Raw genomic sequence first — 25,507 nt, 5'->3', positions numbered from 1 at the left:
CGGAGACAGCACTCGGCCGGCGAAGCGTGCTGTTGTCAGTAGCAGCGCGGCGGATGGACAGCGCGCATCGCCTTCCCTCGGGCGAGGCGGCACCCTTCAAGGTGATGCAGTCAGTACGTGGGCTGCATCGCTGACTCGCGAATAGAGCCGAGTGGCGTGCGTAGGACAGCACACTGCACCCGCTTCAGCCGACCTGCCGCCGCTGCTCAGCAGGAAGTGTACAGGGCCAGGCGGGATCAAACCGCGGCTCTCAGCATCTTTGATGCAGCTGCGTGTGCCCTCACAGGGGATAGCGAACAGCGACAGCGTGTGCCAGTACAGGGCGATGAACAGCGAATGGCGATGGCTAGGCAGCTAGATGGCCCAGGCTCGAATTCTGGTCCATCAACGCAGGCGGCCAACAGTAGATGACAGTCACCCAGCAAGTGGCCAACTGGTGGAAAGGCACCAAGTTGGCAGCATACATACTGAGCACAGGCAGCGGCCTATGGCTAGTGAAGATGGTGGCGGCTTGTTTACTCGTCTCGGCTCGAAGGCTGCCAAGGACCTCCCTTCGTGACTGCATAATGCCTGTGTGATGAAATACGTGGTATACAGGGTGATGAGAAACGGTAGGCAGATCGCTGCATGTCCAAATTCAAGCGGTCTACTAGAGACGATTTCACCAAACGTATTCTTCGTTCGGTTTCCTTAAAAAAAAAAAAAGAAAAAAAAAGCGCTCCGTCTTCAGGCCACGAGTGGCCTACCGGGACCATCCGACCGCCGTGTCACCCTCAGTGGAGGATGCGGATAGGAGGGCCGTGGGGTCAGCACACTGCTCTCCTGGTTGTTATGATGGTATTCTTGACCGAAGCTGCTACTATTCGGTGGAGGAACCCCTCAACTGCCATCACGAGGCTGAGTGCACCCCGAAAAATGGCAACAGCGCACGGCGGCCGGGATGGTCACCCATCCAAGTGCCGACCACGCCCGACAGCGCTTAACTTCGGTGATCTCACGGGAACCGGTGTATCCACTGCGGCATGGCCGTTGCCCTCGGTTTCCTAAAAGCATTGAAAAATAGGTCATTTGACGGTAATAATGGTAGAACCCGAGCCAAATGCTGAGCAGTTTCGTGTGCTATCATCTACGCTTTGAAAACAGCTGACACTATTATTGCTTATGGCAGGCCGCTTGAATTTCAGTGCGCAACGGCGTGATTGGTTAGCTCAAAGCTAATTAACTCGCAAAAGGCGCAATATATCGAATTTTTTTTCTTAAAGGGTATTTCCAAGCACAACCTGCCCTGCAACACCCTTAAAAGCTTTGCAGACTGTTTCTAATCACCCCGTATATGCAAGCCTGGTCTGCTAGTGTTTTTGAAGCGAAAAGTGCCCCTGACCTTTCAGTCATAACGGGTCGGAGGCGCTGGGTGTGAAACTTGCCCAGCCACGACATGATTTGCACCAGCTTTCCTGTCAAGTCAGCGCCTCCAGAAGCCCTGTCGGTGCTGTGATGTGTAACAACTTCCGCTTTCAGAGGTCCTGGACGGCATATTCTGCAATGTCAGCTTAGTGAGCACATTTTCTTGCGACAGTACACCTAACTGCAGAGCTGTCTTGCGACACTCTCTTTTTGATTTCGTGTTACTGAGGCGGTCACAAGAGCCGTCTTCTTCTCCAGGCAGTACCGTGGCCGAAAAATAAGGACTTTGACAATAAAACATTACATTAGTGTATTTTATGACACAAATGTGATAGATTTATAACAAGTAAGCAAGTACCTAAAATGGTACTACAAGACGCTGACAAGTTTACACCTTTCAAGTTATTTTTTTAAAAAAATCCTTTAAAATCTCATGTTGAATACGAAGTATCTTATAAATACACATTATTGTTAGAAAGGAAGCACTGAACGTATCTGGTGATTTCTTCCTGCAGATGGTCTCGCCTCTGGCCAGCAGAGGGCACTGAAGTGTGGCGTCCTCGCCGCGCGCGTGTTCATTTACTTAGTGGCAGCGCTTTGCTGTCGCTTAGACAGGAACATGCAGTTCCAGACGGCAGGTGGCGTTATGTGTGTTTATAAAATGTCGTCAGAAATATTAAAATATCCATAGTTTCTGAACTCATTGTGGTCATTTAATTGTCCAGGGCCTTTTCGCTTAGCAAAATAAATCTCTACTTCCAGAATGGTGTAGATGTGTCTTCCTCTATAAGATAAGTGCTGCTCGTAATTTTTAAAGTTTTCGATCTTGTTTTTTTTTTAACTAAGATGAATTTAATGTTTAAAATTATTTTTTTGTAGGACCTAGGATGGCCGATGCCGAGCAAAACCGTAAAATTCGTTTGATGTTATTGTGATATGGCGGACAATAAAGTATGTTCACAGATGATATTTATATTCACTGTTAACAATTTCCTCTTTCTCAGAAATGAATTTCTTGTTATTGCCATTGTACATTTTGAATCCTCGCTACTTCGGCAGTCACCATTTATTTCGTTTCCCCAATAACGGAACTCGTTAATTACCTTTAGTGTCTTATTTGCTAGTCTAATTCCCTCACATCTCCTGATTTAGTTTGAGTACATTACCTTTGTTTTCCTTTTGCTGGTGTTCATCTTATAGCCTCTTTTCAAAATACTAACTATTCCGTTCAACTGCTCTTCGAAATCTATTGCCGTCTTTTATAGAATTATAGCGTGATAAGCAAACGTTAAGGTTTTAGATTCTCCTCTCCGAACGTTTATTCCATATCCAACTATTTCTTTGTTTTTCTTTTCTCCTTGCTCACTGTGGACTGAATAACATCGGGGATTGCATAGAATCCTACCTCACTCCCTTCTCTATTACCGCTTCCCTTTCATGTTCTTCAGCTCTCCTATACAAGTCTCCGCTTCCTGAATTTCATTCATGCTATCTACAAAATTTCAAACAGTGTGATCTAGTCAACATTTTCAAAAGCTTGCTCTTAATCTATATATGCTATACACTTAGCTTTGCTCTTCTTCGCCCTAGTTTCCCATACAAAATTTAAAGTCAGTACTGCTTCGTGTTTTCCTATACTTTTTGGATCTGAACTGATCTTCCTCGAATTAGGTAACTTCTATTCTTCTGTAAATAATTAATGTCAATATTTTGCAACCATAGCGTATTAAACTGATAGTTCGGTAATATTAAAACCTGTTAAGACCTGCCTTTTGTTTTGGAAATGGAATTATTAGTTCTTATTGAAGTACGAGAGCATCTCACTAGCCTCATTTATTTTGCACATCAGGTGGAATAGTTTTTCCTAGACTAGCTTTCCATGGAAGTCAGTAATGCTGAAGGAATTACGTCTACTTAAGAGGCCTTGTTTTTTTCTCAGATATAGTACCATTTTTTTAAAAATCGTGTCGCAACTGTAGAGGCATAAACACACGTATTTATGCAGCACATAGAAGATATTAATGCCTACAGTTATTTCTATTGACTTTTCAAATGAAATCATATTTCGTTTCCATTTTACGTGTTAAATATTTTCCTAAATGATCGCAGATATAGAACATAATTTTCATTAAGCCAGTATAATTTACACTGGGTCTCTCAGTATCAAGAGACTTTTGCATTCGTATGTTCTTTTCTTGTCCTCAAGCATAAACATTCCGTTTGCTCTCATATGGTCCAGTATTTCCCGCGGGAGCGACAGCAATTCGTGAGGCTCTCGAATATGGCCGTAATTCGGATCTACAGACAGTTTGTAGTATGACAGTAAAAAAGGCGTGTGATAGTACACTGAAACCCCGAAGAGGACAAGTTATACGAATATCTAAACACTGAAAATTATACGAGAACCACTGCAGAATAAACGAAAAGGTACGAGTATCTACTTTCAATGGCCTCCAACTCTTGTAGGATTAATTTGCACTTCCAAGATAGACCGGTTGCCCAAGGAGGCCAGCAAGGAGCATCAGTCTACCATCCTTCGATTACCAATTGTTGTTGTGAAATTAGCCAATGAAGAATGGACAGGGGACTGAAGCCTTTCAGTCCGACATAAAGGTCAATAATAGTCTGCGATACAAGCAGTAATAGGAAACTACCCCTGGATTCGAAAATTTCAGTCGAACAGGAAGCTGATAACCACATTGGTATGAATGTATATCAACTAGGGGGTAACTCTTTCCCACTGTCGGATAGGCATCGACGGTAACCGTTTCTCCTGATGTCAGAAGAAAGAAGAAACCACATGCTGCCTTCCTGCAATCTATTTGTAACAATGAAATTTGCTGTAGTAGCTGTTGTTGTATGAACTCTAATCTCCAGGTGTATGCTCCACAATCCTCGTTGCGTTCTTTTTTTACATCCTGTTCTGTCTATAGGCGATTCATGTGAAGATTCTTTAGCTGTAAGTACCGTGACTATGCAGACACAATAAAATAATCGCAAGCCCTTCTTCGTATTGCTTATATTGTAATTTTTCTGTATACTTGATTTCATATTTGTATCAAGCTGTTGCCAGTAAGGTTCAATAAACCCAAGTCCAAAAGAGAAAAAAAATCAGTATCATGAAAAAGAGAATATTAATCGGACATTTGATTACGATGACAGTGATCGGTAGCATGTGCTCTTAAGTTGTGTTTTACGTGTAAGTGTGCAACGCGAAAATTAGCCAGTAATAATTTTGTGGAGGTTCAAATCATCAGAAACAGATGACCATGGGGACGACACCCAGGTGGTTGATGCCATGTTCCGGAATGCATTCAATACGCTTCCGCACTGTGGCTAGGTGAACGAAATACATGCTTAACGAATATCGTGCCAGTTTTTGAGGATGGAATAAATGACGGGGCGAAAGCAGGCCATTCAAAATAACTTAGAGTGATGATGTAGGGCCCTTACTATTGGCGAAAACATCAGCTACATTACGTTGGAAGCTCCATGAGGCTGTTATGTTAGTGGATGATGCTGTGGTGTGTGCGACAACCTCAACGCTAGAAATATGCAGAGAGACGCAGGATGACCTGCGGAAGACAGACTCTTGGTGTAGGAACCTCAACATAAATAAACGTAACACATTGCGCATAAACAGACGAATAGACTCATTACTGTTTCCAGGGCTCGGAATTGCATCAGAACCACCTGATGATGGTTGAAATATCGTGGGACTTCAACGATCGCATCCGGCTGGACACAACACATATGCCGGGAAAGCCTCCGATCAGAGACTCATTACTATTCGATTACACTATAGACGATAAATCACTGGAAAGAACAACAACAATAAAATATCTAGCAGTATCCGTCGGAGCGCCCTAAAGTGAAGGACAACATACAACTAAATGAGATAAGGGCAAACGACAGTATGAGATTTATTGGAAGAATCTTGGGGGAATTTAATCGTCTCCCGAAAGACGTGATTTACAAAAGCATTCCTTCGTCTGATTCTTGAACACTGATCGTTAATTTAAAACCCTTACCATGTAGTATTAACAGAGAAGACAAAGAAGATCCAAAGAACAGCGACGCGCTTTGTGACAGATTTGTTTAAGTACGAGTGCGTTGCAGAGATGCTCATGAAAATCTGAAGACAGACTTTGCAAGAGAGGAATTGGGTATGACGGAGAGAGTGCTGTTCAAATTCTGGGAGAACATGTTCCAAGGAGAGTCAGACAACATGTTACTGCCCCCGTCATACATTTCATGAAGAGAGCGAGAGGAGCACATAAGAGAAACTGCAGCTTACAGTTCTTCTTAATGCGCACCATTCGTGAGTGGAACAGGAAAATGGGGATATGACGATATCAGAAGCACCCTGCTCCACACACTTAAGTATCGATTGCAGATGTACTGAGAGTCTCTATGGCCCGACGCATGAGTGTGGATGTCACACTACTTCCCAAAGTATTGTATCTCAGACGATAAATTTTAATGACATTAGGAAAGCGACTGTTGAATTTGGACTGCGGTAACAGACAAAATGAGTAAACTATTGATACGTATTATGTCATGCGCGACTTATGTTTAAGTAATAGATATCAAAACGAAAAATAAAACCGCGCATGCAAAATCTTTACTGCAAACAGTCTCGAATGTCAATCGAGCCATTAACAAACAGTTTTGACGAATGGTTCGAGGACTATAATAATAAGTGTTCGAATGCATTAACACTACATACACAGTATGGTGAGAAACGGTTTGAAAAGCTTGTAAGAGCGTTGCAGGGTATGCTGTGCTGAGAAATAATTGTTAAGGAAAAGATTCGATACTTTACGCCGTTTCCGAGTTAATTAATATTGAACTTAGCGTCAGACAGTTAAGCGTGCAAATTCAAGCGGCTCGTCGGAGACGGAGTCGCCAAACGTGCTCATTTGGTTCCCAAAACCGAACAAGTGAGCTATACAAAAACTAGGTATGGGACGGTAGTAAGGATCGAACCCGAGCTACTGGCTGAGCAGTCTCGTGTGCTGTTATCCAAGATGTGAGAATGACTATCTGGGGGGCCGCTAGAATTTGCGCTAACAACGGCCTGATTGGCTAACTTCAGTGATAATTAACTCGGAAAGGCTCAACGCGTCGAATTTTTTTAACAGTTATTTATCAGTACAACTTACCTTGCAAGACTCTTACAAGCTATTCAGACTGTTTCAGTCCACCCTGTGCACGTGCACGCAGTACAGCTGCAATACAGTCTGAGCACGCGGTACTTCATACCCTTCTTAGTGATGGCATATCTAGTTCCATTCAGACATTGAACGCGGAAGACTGCCTACGTGCCTCTATAGAAGCCCTAGAGTCATCTTATTCTCATGATTTCTCAGTGAAATGCATGTCACTGTCAATAGATTTATCACACAGTTTTTCTCGAAGTGATTTGAATAACGACGTCTTTCAAAAATTCCCATTCGTCAGGTAATATTGAAGAGAACCCGAGGCGCTTTGCAAATAGATAGGACTAATTATCTTTGCCTCGCGAGTCAAAGCGGGGCTGTTGACCTTTATCTAAACATTTTCACGCATCGAAGATTACAAGAAACAGATTCGGGCCAGTCAGGCAAACATTTACTCTAGCGAGGGAGGCGATAGCTACATCGCCTAAGGAAATCGCGTGGGCAGCACAAAGCGGACCTTGTTTCGCGGCTTTATTCGGGGTGAAAAGGAGAGGGAACGTTGTAACTTCCCTGAAAACTCAATAATCAAATTAATCTCACTGTGAGAACAAGGAAAGACGTGCCATTTACAAATACAGGGTTCTTCGTAAGTAATAGAAAAGTTAAAACTCCTCAACATTAAAGTTTTCCCAGTAGCGAGATGCGGTTTTCATATAAATACTTGGGAAGAGTTGCAATTATGTTTACTTTATTGCCAGATTACCTGTATTTTTCGCTATAGCATTGGAGTTATCTTGCTGAGATTATTTAAATAATTAGACTACTGTAGTAATGGTAAATCCAAACAAGGAAGGCGAATATACTGTACAGTCACCTACTAATGAAAATTTTGCAACCTCTAAGTGTTCGTTAATTCACGTAAAAAGCATGTTATCCAGGTTTGTGTTACACAAACGCCTTTTACGGATACATAATGGCTCAACCACAGCAACAGACCCATTAGCTTGAGTGGAGTACAATTGCACAGTTTCTGACAACATCGGGGTTGCACAGGGCTCACCAACGACGTTATCCCATTGACATTGTCCTTATCTGTCTGTACCGACGGATGAAAGGGTTATTCTATTCTTATCTCCATCCACGTCGATTTTAATCAAAGTGGAATCGAATTCAATATCACGACACACTGCGTGTCCACGAAATACTGTACTTGGTTGTTCTTTACAGCCAGTGTAGCTACTCGTATGTTGTGGTCAATGTCTACATCATACACGTGCCAGTAGTTCGTAGGGAAACGCATATAGACATGGTTGTCATGTGAAATGACGTCCAAGCTATTTGCGTGTTCCGTGTATCAGAATTGTGACGTCTTGATATGATATGGAATGAGTAAGTCTTACGATTGTAGTACACTTTCTCAGTGAAAAATATGGTAACAAGCTGATCATTTACATAGTTTCGAAAGTATTTTTAACGCTTACAGTTATTCATAATTAACTATGTTCAGTCTCACACTCATACTCACACACGCCTTTACAGTATTATTAGGAACGACGTGTCTGCTGTGGAAGGTATTAAAAAACGGCAGGATGGGTTAAATATCATGTAGCTGGCAAGTCGCTGTAAAGCGCCGATAAACCAAATGTTGTAACTCGAGAACAAGGCAACAAAATTAACTTTACTTAGGAAAACAAGGTGAAAAACGGGAGGTGCGTGTGAAATTTATAAAGGTAGGAAGCTTCATGGAGAATTTCATCACTTATGACATCAACTATGAAGATCACCAGTCAAATACTTCGAATGTACGAGGATGGACACACGTATGTTCCACAGTCTCATCAGCAAATGAAACATGGGTGTTTAGTATGTGACCACGAAATTTCAGCAGCTGATAAATGCGGAAGAATGACTGAGCATCGCAAGCAGAAAGAATAATAGGCCCTATCATCGAGTCGTTAGTGGTTCAGCGGTGGCATCTGTGGCTACGTATCTAAATTGTTATGAGTCCTGGGTTCGGACCTGGCATTTTTTGACTGACTCAACTATCATCCTATCACTGTTGTGCGCACTAATTTTTATCCAAGCTATTTACATTGCACCTCAAACTGTATTTATAAGGTCTTGCCAAAGTAAATAACTATCCAGATACGTATATCCCATATATTAAATTCGTAATGAAACACATTGATGAACCAAGAAAATTTACTAATTTTTGATCGCTGGAACATAATTAATCAGCACTCAATGTTAGTACCAAATGTGCAAAAAGTCTGAATAGTTTGCATAAATAATGCATAATGTTTTTTAAAAGAAATGTCGAATGTTTCGTTAAATTATTTGTCTAAAAGGCAGAAATGAAACAGATTAGAGAAACATATGATGCACTTCATTTTCTGTACATGAATGCTACACAACATTCACAGGCACATGAAACAGATCAGACAAACATTTTATTTCTTACATTTAGACAAGTATGTTCACAAAACATTTGGCCGATGTAGTTTAATTCAGAAAGCATGATGTTATTGACAACTCATTTGCCATTCCTAGCATCTTCTGTTCTAGAAATATCCTAAATTTGGTACTTGCTCAGTAGTACGCCTTTTTGACCTTTAAATAACATTCAAATGCATCTTTTCATGTGTAAAATGTCTAGGCCTTGAAGAGATGAACTTTTTGACGGTTCATTTAGATAGCTAGCAGCAGTTGTTCGTGAAAAATTTCAGTTTCCCTCTGGTAGTTATGTTTTTCGTAATTACTCAGATTATCAAAAGTGTTCTGACTCTGAAACCATTCAGAACAGGGCGTACGTCATATGAATTTTTTTGTTCAAGACCTAAAAATTATGCATATTGTTCAAACGTGGTACTCTGCAAATTAGCAACGAGAAAAAGCTTCTTGGAAGTAAAGAAAAATTGCAGATGTGTTGCTTGGTGACAGAGGTTTCCCTTTGAAGACGCATCTCATACGGCTGTCTCACATCACAAATTTGACACATCGGCGAGAGTTATTCAGCAAACCGTTGTCACACACAAGACGAGTGGTCGCAGTTTCTTTTGGAATAATGGCAAATAGATGGCGATTATTACTTAGATAAGTTAAGGCTTGCCCCCAAAAAGCAGAAAATATTGTAAAAACTATTACTTTGCTGCAGAACATGGCAACAGACAAAGAATACTCCGCAAAATGTTGATCGATTTCGTCTGGAACAAAGAATACATGTGGTACTGCAAACTTGTTTGTCGGTGTGTGAAGTAAAATACTTTTATGGAATACTACAGAGAGCATTATAAATGGCTTTATAAGACTTCATTCCTCCATTAGCCAAATTTACATTAATTATTTACTCATGAAAAAGTATCTTATGATTAAACTTAAAATCTTATTTTACTTATCTTAATTTTTGTCATTACAAATATCGTCTGGTATTTTAGTGTTAAGAAACAAATGGGATTACCGTAAACTTGTCAAATACCTTCATAAGCGGTCCAAGTAACTGAACCAAGAAGCTCCACACTCACATTAGTCTTCAGGTTCGGCATGTGACACTCGCACGCTCCATTCCTACCTTAAGTAATTTTTACTTAGCATAGTTTACAGGAAAGTGAAAGAGAACTCGTCAGACTACAACTTCTCTTTAAAATCAGCAGGAATTATTACCGTAATAATTACTTTAATACAACCATTTGAGGGAAACTAGGGAAAACCAAAAATAATAGTACTTCCTTCAATGGTCACAAGTAAAGGAAATTACCTGTCTCTTATAATTCCGTAGCTACCTTCTCCCACAGCTTGGACATGACATTCCTCGTGTGATACTGACATAAGCATCTATGTGCATACAACAGGCAGATTATCTTCTCGTTATCCATCATTGCGTCGTGCAACTGGCTCGGAAATTTCAAACTGAACTGAAGCTTGTACACGGTCGTGCGGACAGTGCACGACCATGCACGACCGGTTCGCTTGCAGTAGTAGCGACTACATTACTCTGCACAGTTTTGTTGTACTCGTAGGTCTAGCGAGCGCTGGGTTGTGCTATGAGCCCCTGGAGCAAGCCACTAGAGGAAAGAGTGTGTGTGTGTATGTGGGGAAGGGGGGGGGGGGGTCATTGCTGTCCAGCGGGCCGTCAGGCAGACTGAACTTGAACTTCCTGTGACGCTGTGCTTCGTTTTGAAATTGCCGAGTGCGTTCGTCTTTTATTTCGTTATGGTGATACAATGTGCTAGCTCGAAGCCCACAGTATTTTGGAGATTCGTTAACGACACGTTTGTAATGTAGCCCCCTGTTGGAGATAAATTGCAAGAATTATGTAACCAGCCACGGAAAAAAGAAGTTTTCAATAGAAATTGAAAAGGCGGGATGCCTTCCATTTTTGAATGTTTTGGTTCGGCGCAGAGATGATCTCACCTTGGCTATATATCAGACACCGATGCATACGGGTTATATTCCCGTGCAAGTAGCTGCCAACATCCTTCGCAGACCATGAGTGTTCTCAGATCTTCGGTTCGCAGACCACACTTCATTGCTGACGAGAACTGTCTGAAGGACGAGGTTCAACACTTAAAGCAAATTTTTGAAGTTAACGTCTATTCTCCACAGCAGATATGCAAGGCGCTAGGAACAAAAATGAAGAACGGCCTAAGGAATGCAGAAAAAACGTAAAACGATTTAAATCCAAAACTTTCCTGCCATATGTGGGTAACCCAACGGTGAAAACAGGACGGATCACCAGCAAGCACAAAATAAAAGTGATTTTTCGCGGTCCACCAAAGTCATCAGCACTCTTAGGTTCCTATATACACGATTTGATACTCTAGGAAGCTGGGTTTCACAAGATGCCCTGCGAGTTTGGCCTTTCATACATCGGACAGAAGATTTGTACAGTATGTGGAAGATGCACGGAACACAGGTACAGTCTATTCTTGCAACCCAATAACTTGCTTCTGTTAAAGTATTGTACTTACACTGGTCACTACATTGCATGAAAACGTCGAAATTATAGTGTCAACATATTTTTCGGACTCGGTGGCGAAGAAACATTTGAAATTAGATCTGTCGGCGAATTAGAGGTATCAGCTTGCATAAAGAATTGAATCTGACGCTTTCTCTGATAAACGTGAGCACAGTGCACCTCACAGTGATACATCGACTTCCCAGCGATGATCGACCGCGTAGCCACAGATAAAACTCATGTATATGCTTCTTTGCCGCCGATCAACGTCTATGGTGCCCGTGCATCTGCGGCCGGAAGCACAGTGGCACGGCCCACGAGTTTATTAAACGGGCGGTGCGGCTACTGCAGTGTCAGTTTTTTGGCTCACACTGAAGATGACTGAATGGTATATGGCCGAAATATTAGAAGGAAAAGTGGTACTTTTGCGGTTGCTCGGCCGAAATTTAATGGTGCAGAGTTATTATAGTTTTTCCATATGTGAATATTTTGAGAAATATAATTATGCAAGCATCTATGGATGCCATATCATAGTGAGAGAAAGGGTTGTTGGAAATGATGATGATGACAGAAAGAAGGTGAGGTTCAAAGAAGAGTTAAGATGGTAGGCAGATGAAGACATGTTTACATATGGAACAAAGACAGGAGAATACAAAAAAAAAAAAAAAAAAAAAAATGGTTCAAATGGCTCTGAGCACTATGAGACTCAACTGCTGAGGTCATAAGTCCCCTAGAACTTAGAACTACGTAAACCTAACTAACCTAAGGACAACATACACATCCATGCCCGAGGCAGGATTCGAACCTGCGACCGTAGCGGTCGCGCGGTTCCAGACTATAGCGCCAGAACCGCTCGGCCACCAGCGGCCGGCAGGAGAATACATTTATGCTGCAATGTAGAAAGCGTACATAAATATTCACAGATTATGTTGTCTGTAGCTATCAGTGTAAGCATATAGGTCAATATAGTACCTGGAAGTTTAAGTCTGGCGCAAGTGGGTGGAATTATTAAGGGAGATGTTCATTAGGATCATGTTTAGTAAGGTATGAGTTGAAATTAATTTGTGTATTCATTATTATATTCATAAATAAGGGTAAATTGTTTGTTGATGTATATAGATGTTTGAATTTTATACGAAAGTCGTTATAAATGATTGAAGCGATTTCACGGATTTGCTGCAGCTTTTTTATTTGACATATTGTCACAGGACTTTGCACACACGTAAAAAAACTCTAAAAGGTTTTTTGACACATTACAAGCGCTCCGTATGTACCACCCCCTACCCCATACTGATTCAGCAGATATCAAGTCATTAACAAAGTCGCCGGCCGGTGTGGCCGTGCGGTTCTAGGCGCTTCAGTCTGGAACCGCGCGACCGCTACGGTCGCAGGTTCGAATCCTGCCTCGGGCATGGATGTGTGTGATGTCTTTAGGTTAAAGTAGTTCTAAGTTCTAGTGGACTGATGACCACAGATGTTAAGTCCCATAGTGCTCAGAGCCATTTGAACCAGCCATTAACCAAGTCCTTCCCACGTTCGACGCAGCATGTTCCAATTAATGTGTTCAAAAGCACTGTTGATGCGAATTCGACGTCTGGTAGGTTTGTTAGTGGGTAAGTCATAAACACTGACTCTTTTGCGTAACACTACACGAATAAATGATATATGGTAGACTGATGTGAATGCATTTCGAGCACAACACATGCTTTTTCGCCACCTATCTCAATCTTTCCTAACAGCTTGCTGGTGCACTCTCGTGGCAGAAGTCAAAAGTGCGGCTGCAACACTACAAAACATTTTAGTTTTTCTACATTAATGTAGAGTTTTGTGACAATGTGACAGTTGGTATAGCTATGATGAATTTATGAAATCGTTTCAATCATTTAGAATAACAATGTGTGTGTGTTACATTTGATTCCGTAATACACCTCAAATTGTCAGCTGACACATGATGATCCAGGGGAAGATTCGTATAACCTGATCACAAGGGAGTCATGGGTCTGCTCAAATGAGGAATCACTTATATGGGATTTATTGAATATTTGAAAGATTTTTTGGCTGGCAACAGGCGAACAGCATTGCTGGCTGTACTTGTGTGTATGGAAGAAAGACTAAAATTGCACTGAAACTGGCCACTCCACTCGAAGGAGCCAATGGACAATACGCCAGATTCTAGTCAAGATAGTGTTTGATGCAGTTAGATAGAGTATTGTGATCATAAAGGAACAAACGTGGGCTTAACTGAAATTCATGACTGCGAATCCATAAACAACGCAGCATATTTGCTAGCTGTGTAACTGAATAATTTTCTATGTATATCTAAATTCTATGGTCATATGTGTTCATCTTAACCTGAGCAATAATCATGTTGACTAATCGATCACAACAGAATTATTTCACATTTATTGACACAATAGGTATGCATGCAAAGAAACTGACTCTTATACAACTGGCTGTTTAGTGCGACTTTGTGTCACAGTCAGCAGGCTAATATGACGTGAAGTGTGTGCGTGTGTGTGTGTGTGTGTGTGTGTGTGTGTGTGTGTATGTATGTAACGTTACCCCAATGAACCTGTAACACAGGCACACGCGTACTACCACACATTCAGAAAGTCTTTCTTGGGAGACGTTTCCATGGAGAAATGATTTCAGTTTGTGGTTGTGTTAATTTTATTATCCATTAAGTTATTTACATCACTGTCTGGACTGCCAAAGATTTTTACTGCTGGGTAATTTTTGCTAGACTATGTGTTGGCATTTTCTTTTCAGCCTTCTTCGTCCATTAACCAGGGATTCTGCACAATTTGCGTTCACAGTAACGGACCACTGAACCACTTATGGTGCGCCGCATTCTAAACCATGTAGCCGCCATCCGTCGATCTGCTCTCGTCGGCTTCTCTGAGGTACGATTTTATGTTGTTATCTACGTATATGCCTCACTGTTCGTTATATCTGTACCGCAAATGGAGCAGCTACAAACATCTTCACCGTAACGGCGACTAAATTTCGGGTTTTCATGATAATTAATGTTAACTTTTTGCTCAGTCGATCGCCCTTCATTTGTTGCTGCGTTACCGAAGACACGATAGTTATTACCATTTTTGGATGTTACTTATTAGTTGCCAATAACACGTTATTATCGAAATCACTTTAGTTTAGTTAACAACATTCAGTAATAGTTAAATGATCGTGAATGATTGCGTTTTGTAGAGAGGGAAAAGGAGGGTTGATCCTACAATTAATCTCAGCAATTACGGCAACTAAAATGTCCGTGATTTTTATAGTTCTTCACTCAAAGGCATTATAGCAAGAACTATGGTCCGTTGCTATACTTCGATACAGTCATTCAGACTTCGTAAGCTTTTATTTTCACAAAGCTAAGTGTCCAGTTCCGTTCTTATACTCAATTTAAAGTCTCTTTGTATAGTCCACAGATCCTATTATCAGTTATTCGGCAAGTAACAGAATTTAATTCTGAGAGCTACTTTTCTCGCGCACACAATTCCTCAGATTTTATTATACCGTGGCCTTACAGCGAAAGTCTGCCCCGTATCAATTAACTATTGTCAATTTTCTTGCAATTTAACAAAAGTGCCCTGATCCCTTCCGTAGCATATCACACGGAAATGCCCGCTAAACCGCACGCCGCAGCTACGTAGACTTATTCAGAGCGTAGAAAACAAGACAAATAACTGTACCCGCGCATGGTTTATATAGAAGAATTTAGAAACAAACGTAGCCACGTTAAACCCTCTTTGATTTCCCTGAAGCACTACTTCGCTGCGGGCGTTATTCTGATGAGAGAATATTTATCGATAATTCTAACTGAAACTTTTTCAATGCTATTAATTGTTACCGATATTATCGATCACCTCTCCCCAGTATGAAAATGAGCCTGATAATATTGTTCTTAATTAAATAGCGGTTGTACCTAGTATCTGTTCCTAATCCCTCACGTTGTGTTTGTTACCTCTGATATTCAAATCTTACAGTAATAACAATCTGCTACTGCTGTTTCGTTTGCTATGGTAACTAGTTTGAAGAAACATGGAGCGTTCTACTCAGCATCCGGCTCTTCTTAAGTTATGATTTGGACGCTTATGACCTCAGTTCCTTTGCGCTACAAAGTTCAAAAGGAAAAAAAAGTGTTTAACGGTTGTTAGTGGCTCCAGTAATTCATAGTGTAACTAACCTGTTTCTACGGGTTATTACGTTAAGATTAGGGTCGCCACCGACTCTAACCACACAACTAATGAAAGGTTTGACCGAGTCGGAAAATAAATTAATTTGATCACAGACCAAAAACTCATAAAAATGCATACGTTGTGATGTCGCTCATAGGGAGTGCGATGTAATTAATAGAATTGCCAGTGCACTGTTCACGAGCATCAAATATTTAAAATAAAATAGCAAATGCATGAACACTGTGCGTAAGATCAGATCCCTGCAACACACCTGGAAATAAGACTTAATCTAAAGCATTTGTTTTAAAATAAAAGGGGAAACTAATCATTGGACCTGTACGTAAGGAAACGTATTGGATGTGCTAATGGGAAAGCTACGAGGTGAGTGGCTTAGGTGTAAAAACGTAACCTCGGAACACAAGAGAAAATTGTAGATAAAATCATTTATCGCTAAGATATGGATGTGAGGCATGTATACAATTCCTGATAACATTAATTCCTAAAACATTAAAGAAAAGCATCGATACATTCACCGTTATAATCCACACCTAAAATCATTGGTGTGAATCATTCAGACAACTGCTGTTGCCTGATAACTGATCGCAATAACTCGTGAAACGGTACACGTTTCGCAGTACGTCCACGTGCCCACGTGGTTTGTGGAGCCGCAATTTCTAGGTATCGTGGCCAAGTTGCAACAATATCATATCACACAATCATGAACAGTTAACGTTCTTTAAAACAAACATGATGATCCAGTTGGTGATGACGGTAGCCCAACAAACTCTAATGTTCAACCACGTGGTTGGCTCCCCACGGACGAAAGATACATAAAGAGAGGAAATTTTACGAGAAGGCGAAGCTATTAATATGCAGGAAAATAAAAGCTTATACAGGCACAGCTGAAGGCAAACAGACATTCATACAGGAGCGAGTGCTCACTTCTTATCGACACTTTTGTGTGGCGCTCTTCCGGCGGATCCAAGTCTGCTATAGAAATTTTCTAAAAGAGAAATCTGCCAAAATTTTGCATTCCTTGTTGCGACAAGGCAAAGAAATCTTTCAGAGTTGGAAAGCGAGACCAAAAGCTAACAGCTCTCCTCTCGCCAAGTAACAACGCGCCACGCGGTCAGTGTAACTCACCCTTCGACTGGAGCACAGCTGTGGACGCTTCCCGTACCGGCGGCAGACTGGCTCCCTTTTTCATCTCCTCGTGGCTCGGAAAACCCAAAGATGCCATTTCCGCCACCAACCTAACGCAGGTGGATTTCTCACAAGTGGCGCAAACCTCTTTGTCTGCTTGACCACTACGAGAGTTGGCTGTTCTGTACAACTGCTGCTGAATCTGTATGACTATCGCAGACTTTCTGCAGCAGACTACGCCACTGTCTAGCAACGTGACACACAACCACATTCATTCAATCACACCACTATGAGGTTTATGAGAAAAGAGAAACAAGGGAAAGAAAGACAAATGCTAGTGAAAATGGGGTACCGGACTAATGAAAGGTGGCTACAGGACCCTTTCAATAGCAACAGCTTTTGTGAACATAAAATGGACTTCTCGATTATTTTTGCACATATCAGATTCAGATCCTGTAAGGTACGCATAATTTTGCCCCTATGGGTTTGGGGATTTTGGTGCCTGGTTTCAGCTTCATATAGAGTCAGCCAGGTCAGCTTATGAAATCCAGAGAGCAAAATCTTTGCGCTTGGTGCGTGGAACTGCAGAAGCGCTTGTTTCAAGTAATGAGGGCCATGTCGAGAAGCAGGCGACGCCTACACGGGGTCACGTGTCACTGTCCTGGTGCTGCCGTGTCCGGACCACGAGAGTATGGTTGCTCCAGAGCTGCTGCCTCTGCTCAGGGCTGAGAGGTCGTATACTGCGTGAATCATAACACCCTCCTAAAGTCAGTTACAATATTGTAGCCTGTTATGGTTAATCTGTAATATACAGTATGGGCAAGAACCAAGAGGGTGGAATAGCAGTGGACGACCAAGAAAGAAGTGTGTGACACATACGAGATGTGTTCAAAGAATAGTAGCAGCACTTTTAAACATAATTTTATTTATTCACGTACATCAATATTACCGCTTCAAAATGTTCTCTATCACATATTATACACTCACGTCATTGTATTTTCTAATCCCTGACACATCTGGAACTCGATCTTCGATGTACATTTCAGTTCACTTCTCTATTCTCGTAACACGATGGCCCTGTAAACCTTTCTTTATTTTCGGGAACGGAAAAAATTTACATCAGGTCATTTCTGCCAAACACGGATACTGGGACATCATTATGGTGTTGCATTTGGCCATAACTTCAGTAACAAACAACGAAGTATCAGCACGTGAATTATCGTCGTGCAAAAGCCCTGAATTCTTTCGTCACCAGTCCGGGCGTTGTTTTTCACGATTTCTTCATGCAAACGGCGCTGAACGTGTAATTGTGGTCCTCATTCATCTTCAGATTGACTGGAACTCATGGTTCACTATTTCGTTACACTCGAAAGACACAGGGAGCATTTACCTTCACATTTCATTGGCTTGTCGATATTTTCTCCTCTCTTCAGTGATCCAACACGCTTCCCATGAAATGAGTGAGCCTTAGTTTCGACGTGATATCCGTAAAGCCATGTTTAATCACGTATTACAACACGTTTCAGTAGCTCTATATCGCTACTGAAGTTATCTAGCAACTCCTGAGCAACTTGGTTTTGCCGTTGGTTTTGTTCGAAATTCATCAATTTTGGAACAAATTTTGCAGTCACGCGTTTCATACTGAAAACACACCAAAAAAGTCATGGAATGGGAATGAGCCAGTTGATACGTCAATAGCATCAATAACATTCAGCGATCGTTCATAACCATTTGTTTTTCTTTTTACATGATTTCATACATGGATGATCTACTGGAGCATCCAGAACGCTCGTCATTTTCAACGTCTTCAGGCGTTCTTCGAAACGCTTACGCAGCTCGTAAACCTTTGCTTGTTGTTACCAAAATCAGTACTTCGGATTTCTAAACCTTTGTTTCACTTTATTCCGTTGTTAAGGTAAGATTTAATACAAATTCCCTGATCCATTTTTGAGCAAAATAAATAATCCCTGATAGCACCAAAACACGAGTAACCTTTTTGGTAATTGAGAATGGAATAAATATCCAATATGAATCACACTGTCCAGATAATTTTCAGATTTATTTACCAACACCGCATCGAAAAAATCGTGCTATCTGGTAGAAACGACATGCGAAATTACAAAATTCCCATCAGTTGATAAACACACCTCAGATGTAACGTATGATGTAAGAGACGTTATTTGATTTCGTTGCTTTGAATCTATGGCAGTATTGCCATTCTCAGAGTTACAAGACTCAGTTTTTTCTTTATGGGTAATAATAGAGTTTTGAGACGAAAGTGTCAAAAATTTAGCTTAATTCTACTACACTACTCCGTCTTCAGGCAACGAGTGGCCTACGGGGACCATCCGACGGCCGTGTCATCCTCAGTGGATGATGCGGATAGGAGGAGCGTGGGGTCAGCACACCGCTCTCCCGGTCGTTATGATGGTATTCCTGGCCGAAGCCATTACTATTCGGTCGAGTAGGTCCTCAATTGGCGTCAGGAGGCTGAGTACACCCCGAAAAATGGCAACAGCGCATGGCGGCTCGGATGGTCACCCATCCAAGTGCCGACCATGCCCGACAGCGCTTAACTTCGGTGACCTGACGGGAACCAGTGTATCCACTGCGGCAAGGCCGTTGCCCTCTTACTACACTACTGGCCATTAAAATTGCTACACCACGAAGATGTTGTGCTACAGACGCGAAATTTAACCGATAGGAAGAAGATGCTGTGATATGCAAATGATTAGCTTTTCAGAGCATTCACACAAGGTTGGCGCCGGTGGCGACACCTACAACGTGCTGACTTGAGGAAAGTTTCCAACCGATTTCTCATACACAAACAGGAGTTGACCGGCGTTGCCTGGTGAAACGTTGTTGTGATGCCTCGTGTAAGGGGGAGAAATGCGTACCATCACGTTTCCGACTTTGATAAAGGTCGGATTGTAGCCTATCGCGATTGCGGTTTATCGTATCGCGACATTGATGCTGCGTTGATCGAGATCCAATGACTGTTAGCAGAATATGGAATCGGTGGGTTCAGGAGGGTAATACGGCACGCCGAGCTGGATCCCAACGGCCTCGTATCACTAGCAGTCGAGATGACAGGCACCTTATGCCCATGGCTGTAACGGATCGCGCAGCCACGTCTCGGTTCCTGAGTCAACAGATGGGGACGTTTGCAAGCAACAACCATCTGCACGAACAGTTCGACGACGTTTACAGCAGCATGGACTGTCAGCTCGGAGACCATAGCTGCGGTTACCTTTGACGCTGCCATCACAGACAGGAGCGCCTGCGATGGTGTACTCGACGACGAACCTGGGTGCACGAATGGCAAAACGTCATTTTTTCGGATGAATCCAGGTTCTGTTTATAGCATCATGATGGTCGCATCCGTGTTTGGCGACATCGCAGTGAATGCACATCGGAAGCGTGCATTCGTCATCGCCATACTGGCGTATCACCCGGCGTGATGGTATGGGGTGCCATTGGTTACACGTCGCATTGACGGCACTTTGAACAGTGGACGTTACATTCCAGATGTTTTACGACCCGTGGCTCTACCCTTCATTCGATCCCTGCGAAACCCTATATTTCAGCAGGATAATGCACGACCGCATGTTGCAGGTCCTGTACGGGCCTTTCTGGATACAGAAAATGTTCGACTGCTGCCCTGGCCAGCACATTCTCCAGACCTCTCACCAATTGAAAACGTCTGGTTAATGGTGGCCGAGCAACTGGCTCGTCACAATACGACAGTCACTACTCTTGATGAACTGTGGTATCGTGTTGAAGCTGCATGGGCAGCTGTACCTCTACACGCAATTCAAGCTCTGTTTGACTCAATGCCCAGGCGTATCAAGGCCGTTATTACGGCCAGAGGTGGTTGTTCTGGGTACTGGTTTCTCAGGATCTATGCACCCAAATTGCCTGAAAATATAATCACATGTCACTTCTAGCATAATATATTTGTCCAATGAATACCTGTTTGTCATCTGCATTCCTTGTTGTTGTAGCAATTTTAAGGGCCAGTAGTGTATTTCGTATCATTTATATCCTTTGGAACCACATTCTGAGGTAATTCATCATCAAGGTAAAAACTGTTCATATAATAGGGATAATATGTGACACCCACTGTAGTACCTCTTGTAGACAACGCTATAAATAGTTTGGCTTACTGATAATATCTCCACAGAACATTCACTCCCTTGTGAAGTACGTTGTTAACAATCAGTCACAGTAATGTGCAGAAGTATAATACTAGAGAGGAATTATTTACAGTAGCCATTCAACCTTGAAGTAGCATCCAAATCAGAGAGTACAAAGAATTTAGAAAATCTGTGTTGTCAGATCTAAAGGGTGGCCCAATAAAGGCAAAAACTTGGCAGTAAAAGTCGAGCACTGGTCGAAAAGGAGCTACGTAAAATGCTTTTTGTGAACAATGAAGGCGCATCACACACCACGGTCATCTCCGGAGACATTGGTATCAATGAAGCTGCTGTCCCCAACTTGCATACGAATTCCAGAAATTTCGAGCGTATGCTCGAAGCGTAAAAGATCTAGGAGTACGAATCTGCAGTGATCTACAGTGGAAGGAACAGACAGAACTAATTGTAGGAAAAACAGCTCCCCACATACCACTGACCTTAATGAGGCGGGGCGGCTTGCTTGTCTTAGCGACAGAGGTAGCCCTAGTGCAAGTCAACTTCATCGGAGGGGTGTCTCCAGAGACACTAGACTAACATTGGATTCCTGAGGAATCAGGTAGCCCTAGTGCAAGTCAACTTCATCGGAGGGGTGTCTCCAGAGACACTAGACTAACATAGGATTCCTGAGGAAGTGTAGCCCCGTTTTCAGTAGTTGCAGGGCAACAGTCTGAATGATTGGCTGATGTTGCCTTGGAACGTTAGCTGACATGGCCTTGTTATGTCAGTCTGCAACAGTCTGAAAAGAAGGGAAAACTGCACCCTTTGCATTGCCCAACAATAAGAAACAATGCACTAAGAGTTAATGATTCTCTTGGAAAGAAGTTGTAACATGAAAAAAAAGCGAGAGGATAATGGAATGTAGTCGAAGACGATGAGGGAGTCAGATTATTGCGTTTTGCAATTTGAGCAGCAAAATAACTGATGATGACTGTAGTGGGGAGGACATAAAATGCAGACTGGTCATAGTAAGAGACTCATTTTTGAAAAAAAGTTAACATAGAATATAAATTTGAATGTTTGGAAGTCATTTCTGAAGGTATTTTTCTGGGGTTTAGCCTTGGATGCAGGCGAAACCTGGATGACAAATAGTTCACACAAGAAGAGAATAGAAGCATCTGAAATATGATACTAGAGGAAAAATACTGAAGATTTGATGGGTATGTGGAATAGCTAATAAGGAGGTATAGGAACGAATTGAGCAAGAAGGAAATTTGTGACATAGCTTGGCAGACAGAAAGAATATGCAAATTGAACTTCGAGGGGAAGGAAAGGGAGGGGAAGTAGCTACTGATATCAGGTGCATCTAAAATTTACGCAGGATTATCGGCGACGAGTGAAAATGTGTACAGGAGTAGGATTCGAACCCTCGACCTCCTGCTTACTACGCAGCTGTGTTAACCACTGCGCCACCGAGACTCAGTCTATCGCAACTGCATGGACAATCTCCGCATGCCTCTCAAACGACCCACATTCCCTCCTAGCGCCACCACGGATTTATGTGAAAGAATATGCAACAAGGAATCGTCAGTTTTATAATTGAGGGAGATGTGTGTGTGTGTGTGTGTGTGTGTGTGTGTGTGTGTGTGTGTGTGTGTGTAGGGGGGGGGGAGGGGTGTTAGGGTAAATATTGTAGAGGGAGATACGATGGGTGCAGTAGTCGTGCAGAGGTGGACAGACTTGCATAGGATAGACGAGTGTGGAGAGCTGCATCAAATCGGTCTTTCGACTGAAGACTCTAGCAACAACAATAACAATGACAACAACAACAACGTTAATGTGAGGTAGTGATTTAATTCACAATAATAACATTTTGTGATGATTGTTTTGTCTTTACTTACAATCGCTAGTTTAATAAAGTTTCTTAAAATAAGCAGTGTTCTGGGTTGGCTGCTCTTTTATTTTGAAATAAACAGTTGTATTTCATTACTAGCAACAGCTGGCCTCGCTTTGCTATCCTTCTGTCCATCTCGTCTTCCTTCCTTCTTCCGACCTTAAGCCTTTTTTTAAAGTTACTGCAAATTCAGATTCTGTAGTTGTACACTAATCATAAACCAATAAGTCATAAATACAACTTTGGTGTTTGCTAATTACATTTCGCTATTTTATATCTATGTATTTAAAAAGTATGTAGTCTATACATGTCCAAACGTTTATCACAGTAACATTTAAAAATTTGAAGTAAATCTGAAAGGTACATTTTAAGATTTTTGGTAACAATGTTTTCCCTTTATACGAGAACACATGTAAATTTATATAGTATATGTATCAAAAATATAAGTATATTGAAGAATTAGGGACCTAAAAACACGCCCATATTAGGATTCAACGTAGTGTCACAATTTCAAAGCAATCAGTGAAGAACTTTCGGAGATTTGAGATTTAGAAGAAACGAACATCTGAATTTGTACTCTCATAGAAAATGTAGATGTTCCTAATCGCAGATTTCCGGAAGTTTTTGACCAATCGCTTTGAAATTTTAGCACAAGTTCCATTGGTATATTAGCGCGTTTTTATTTACCTGACTTTTGAAATATATGTGATTCACACATTTTTATAAACTTAATAATAGGGAAACGTTGTTACAAAAAATCTCAAAAACTTGCGTATACATATTTTATGCACCATACATTAAAGAATTACGTACCTAAAAACACAACCGTATTAGAATCCAACGTGTTACGTAGCATATTATTTAGAGGTGCCATGGCCCCAGGAGGAGAGACAGGAGGAGAGCGGATTTTGGTTCTCACGCCCGCGCAGCAGACGCTGGCTACCGGGCCGGGCGAGCCGAGTACTTGCTTAACGCTGCATGCAGCACGTTACACATACTCTCTGCAAATCTGAAGAAGTACTGTTAACTATTAACAGATCTTTTTCATACTTATTGCACCAAATTCTATGGATAACACAACCATACCGATAAAATTCCAAATCAACTTCAGTCCTTCCGGAGACACAGATTTTTACCTAAAACACATAATAACCGTGCTGACATTATAAAACCGAGTTAGGGACTGTAATGTATTTATCTATGATATTAATTGAAACTACAACCAAGAGAATAGTAATCTAATTTACTGGAATTTACGTTACCACAGATTTCTGACGTAATTAAAAATACTTTGGAAAGTTATTATTTGATTGTTTTTTGGTTGTGTGGGTCTTTAGGAGAGACAGAGAGTGAATGGAGAACCTACGTAAAGTGAGAATGTTATATTGTATTAAAACTATGTAAATCTATGCATGAGAAAGTTGTTGTGCAATAAGCGAATTTGTGGCATATGTCGAAGTGAGCTTGATTTTGTAAACGGCAGCCAGAAGGGGGGGGGGGTGTTGAGTATTAAATTTATTAGTAATTTATTTTGTGGAAAGGAATCGTCTTTTGTTTTCATTAAATTTTATTTAGTTTCGGAATTACGAAATTTCTAGTCTAAATTATTTGTGGTAATGATTGACTGGCATTAGAAATAGACCTACTGCGAGTACAGAAGTGCTCGAGCTGATCTGATTGGCTGCTTAACATACTAGCCACTAGAAATTCAGCATTTTCCGCGCGTTGGAGTAGGGCTTCGTGCCTCAGATCTCGGAGTCGAAATAGTCGCTCGGAAGCAAAAAATTGGAAATTTGTGGTAAGGTCTTATGGGACCAAACTGCTGAGGTCATCGGTTCCTAAGCTTACACACTACTTAATCTAACTTACGCTAAGGACAATACACACACTCATGCCCGAAGGAGATCTCGAACCTCCGAAGGGGAGAGCCGCGCGAACCGTGACAAGACGCCCTAGACCCGTTCGGAAGCCGTCTCCTGGTTAACACGCATGTTAAATCGCGCTGATCAAATTTGTACCAAGGTGAAGAAATCCGCGCGTTTGATCGGTTCTCGTGTAGCTGATGAAAAGCAAGTACAGTGTTGAGTATTTTGTGAAAGTTTGGGCATTGTGAGTAGTTTATTTCAGGAGAGATTCGCGTATGAACATTTCTAGTCGTACATAAACTCCGCGTGGCGTGTTTCGTGCAGATCACGAGACGTTATGGCGGGCATTTCTTTACAACAAGCCTACTGACCGATTGAATATGTTAATTAGCAAGTAGTCGTGGTTGAGTGACTGTTTATGGCGTTCAAAATATCGAGTCGAACTAATTACCTTCTCGCTGCTTTCGAGTGTGGACTTGTAAGAGAGAAAATCAGTAACATCGTATAATTGAGGTCGGGGTATTATTTTGTGAAAGTTTGGGCATTGTGAGTATTTCAGGAGAGATTCGCGTATGAACATTTCTAGTCGTACATAAACTCCGCGTGGCGTGTTTCGTGCAGATCACGGGACGTTATGGCGGGCATTTCTTTACAACAAGCCTACTGACCGATTGAATATGTTAATTAGCAAGTAGTCGTGGTTGAGTGACTGTTTATGGCGTTCAAAATATCGAGTCGAACTAATTACCTTCTCGCTGCTTTCGAGTG

The 25,507-nt window shown here is 41.7% G+C and overlaps 2 pseudogenes; both read right to left on the bottom strand.

Moving 5' to 3' along the window:
- Positions 1–916: 916 nt before the first annotated feature.
- Positions 917–1,034, bottom strand: LOC124614195 (annotated as a pseudogene).
- Positions 1,035–19,356: 18,322 nt separating this feature from the next.
- On the bottom strand, positions 19,357–19,474 carry LOC124614223 (annotated as a pseudogene).
- Positions 19,475–25,507: the final 6,033 nt, after the last annotated feature.

This window comes from Schistocerca americana, chromosome 4 (assembly GCF_021461395.2).
Source record: "Schistocerca americana isolate TAMUIC-IGC-003095 chromosome 4, iqSchAmer2.1, whole genome shotgun sequence".
NCBI lineage: Eukaryota > Metazoa > Arthropoda > Insecta > Orthoptera > Acrididae > Schistocerca > Schistocerca americana.
Note: the sequence above shows the minus strand (reverse complement) of the source record. Positions and strands in the feature narration are given on the sequence as shown.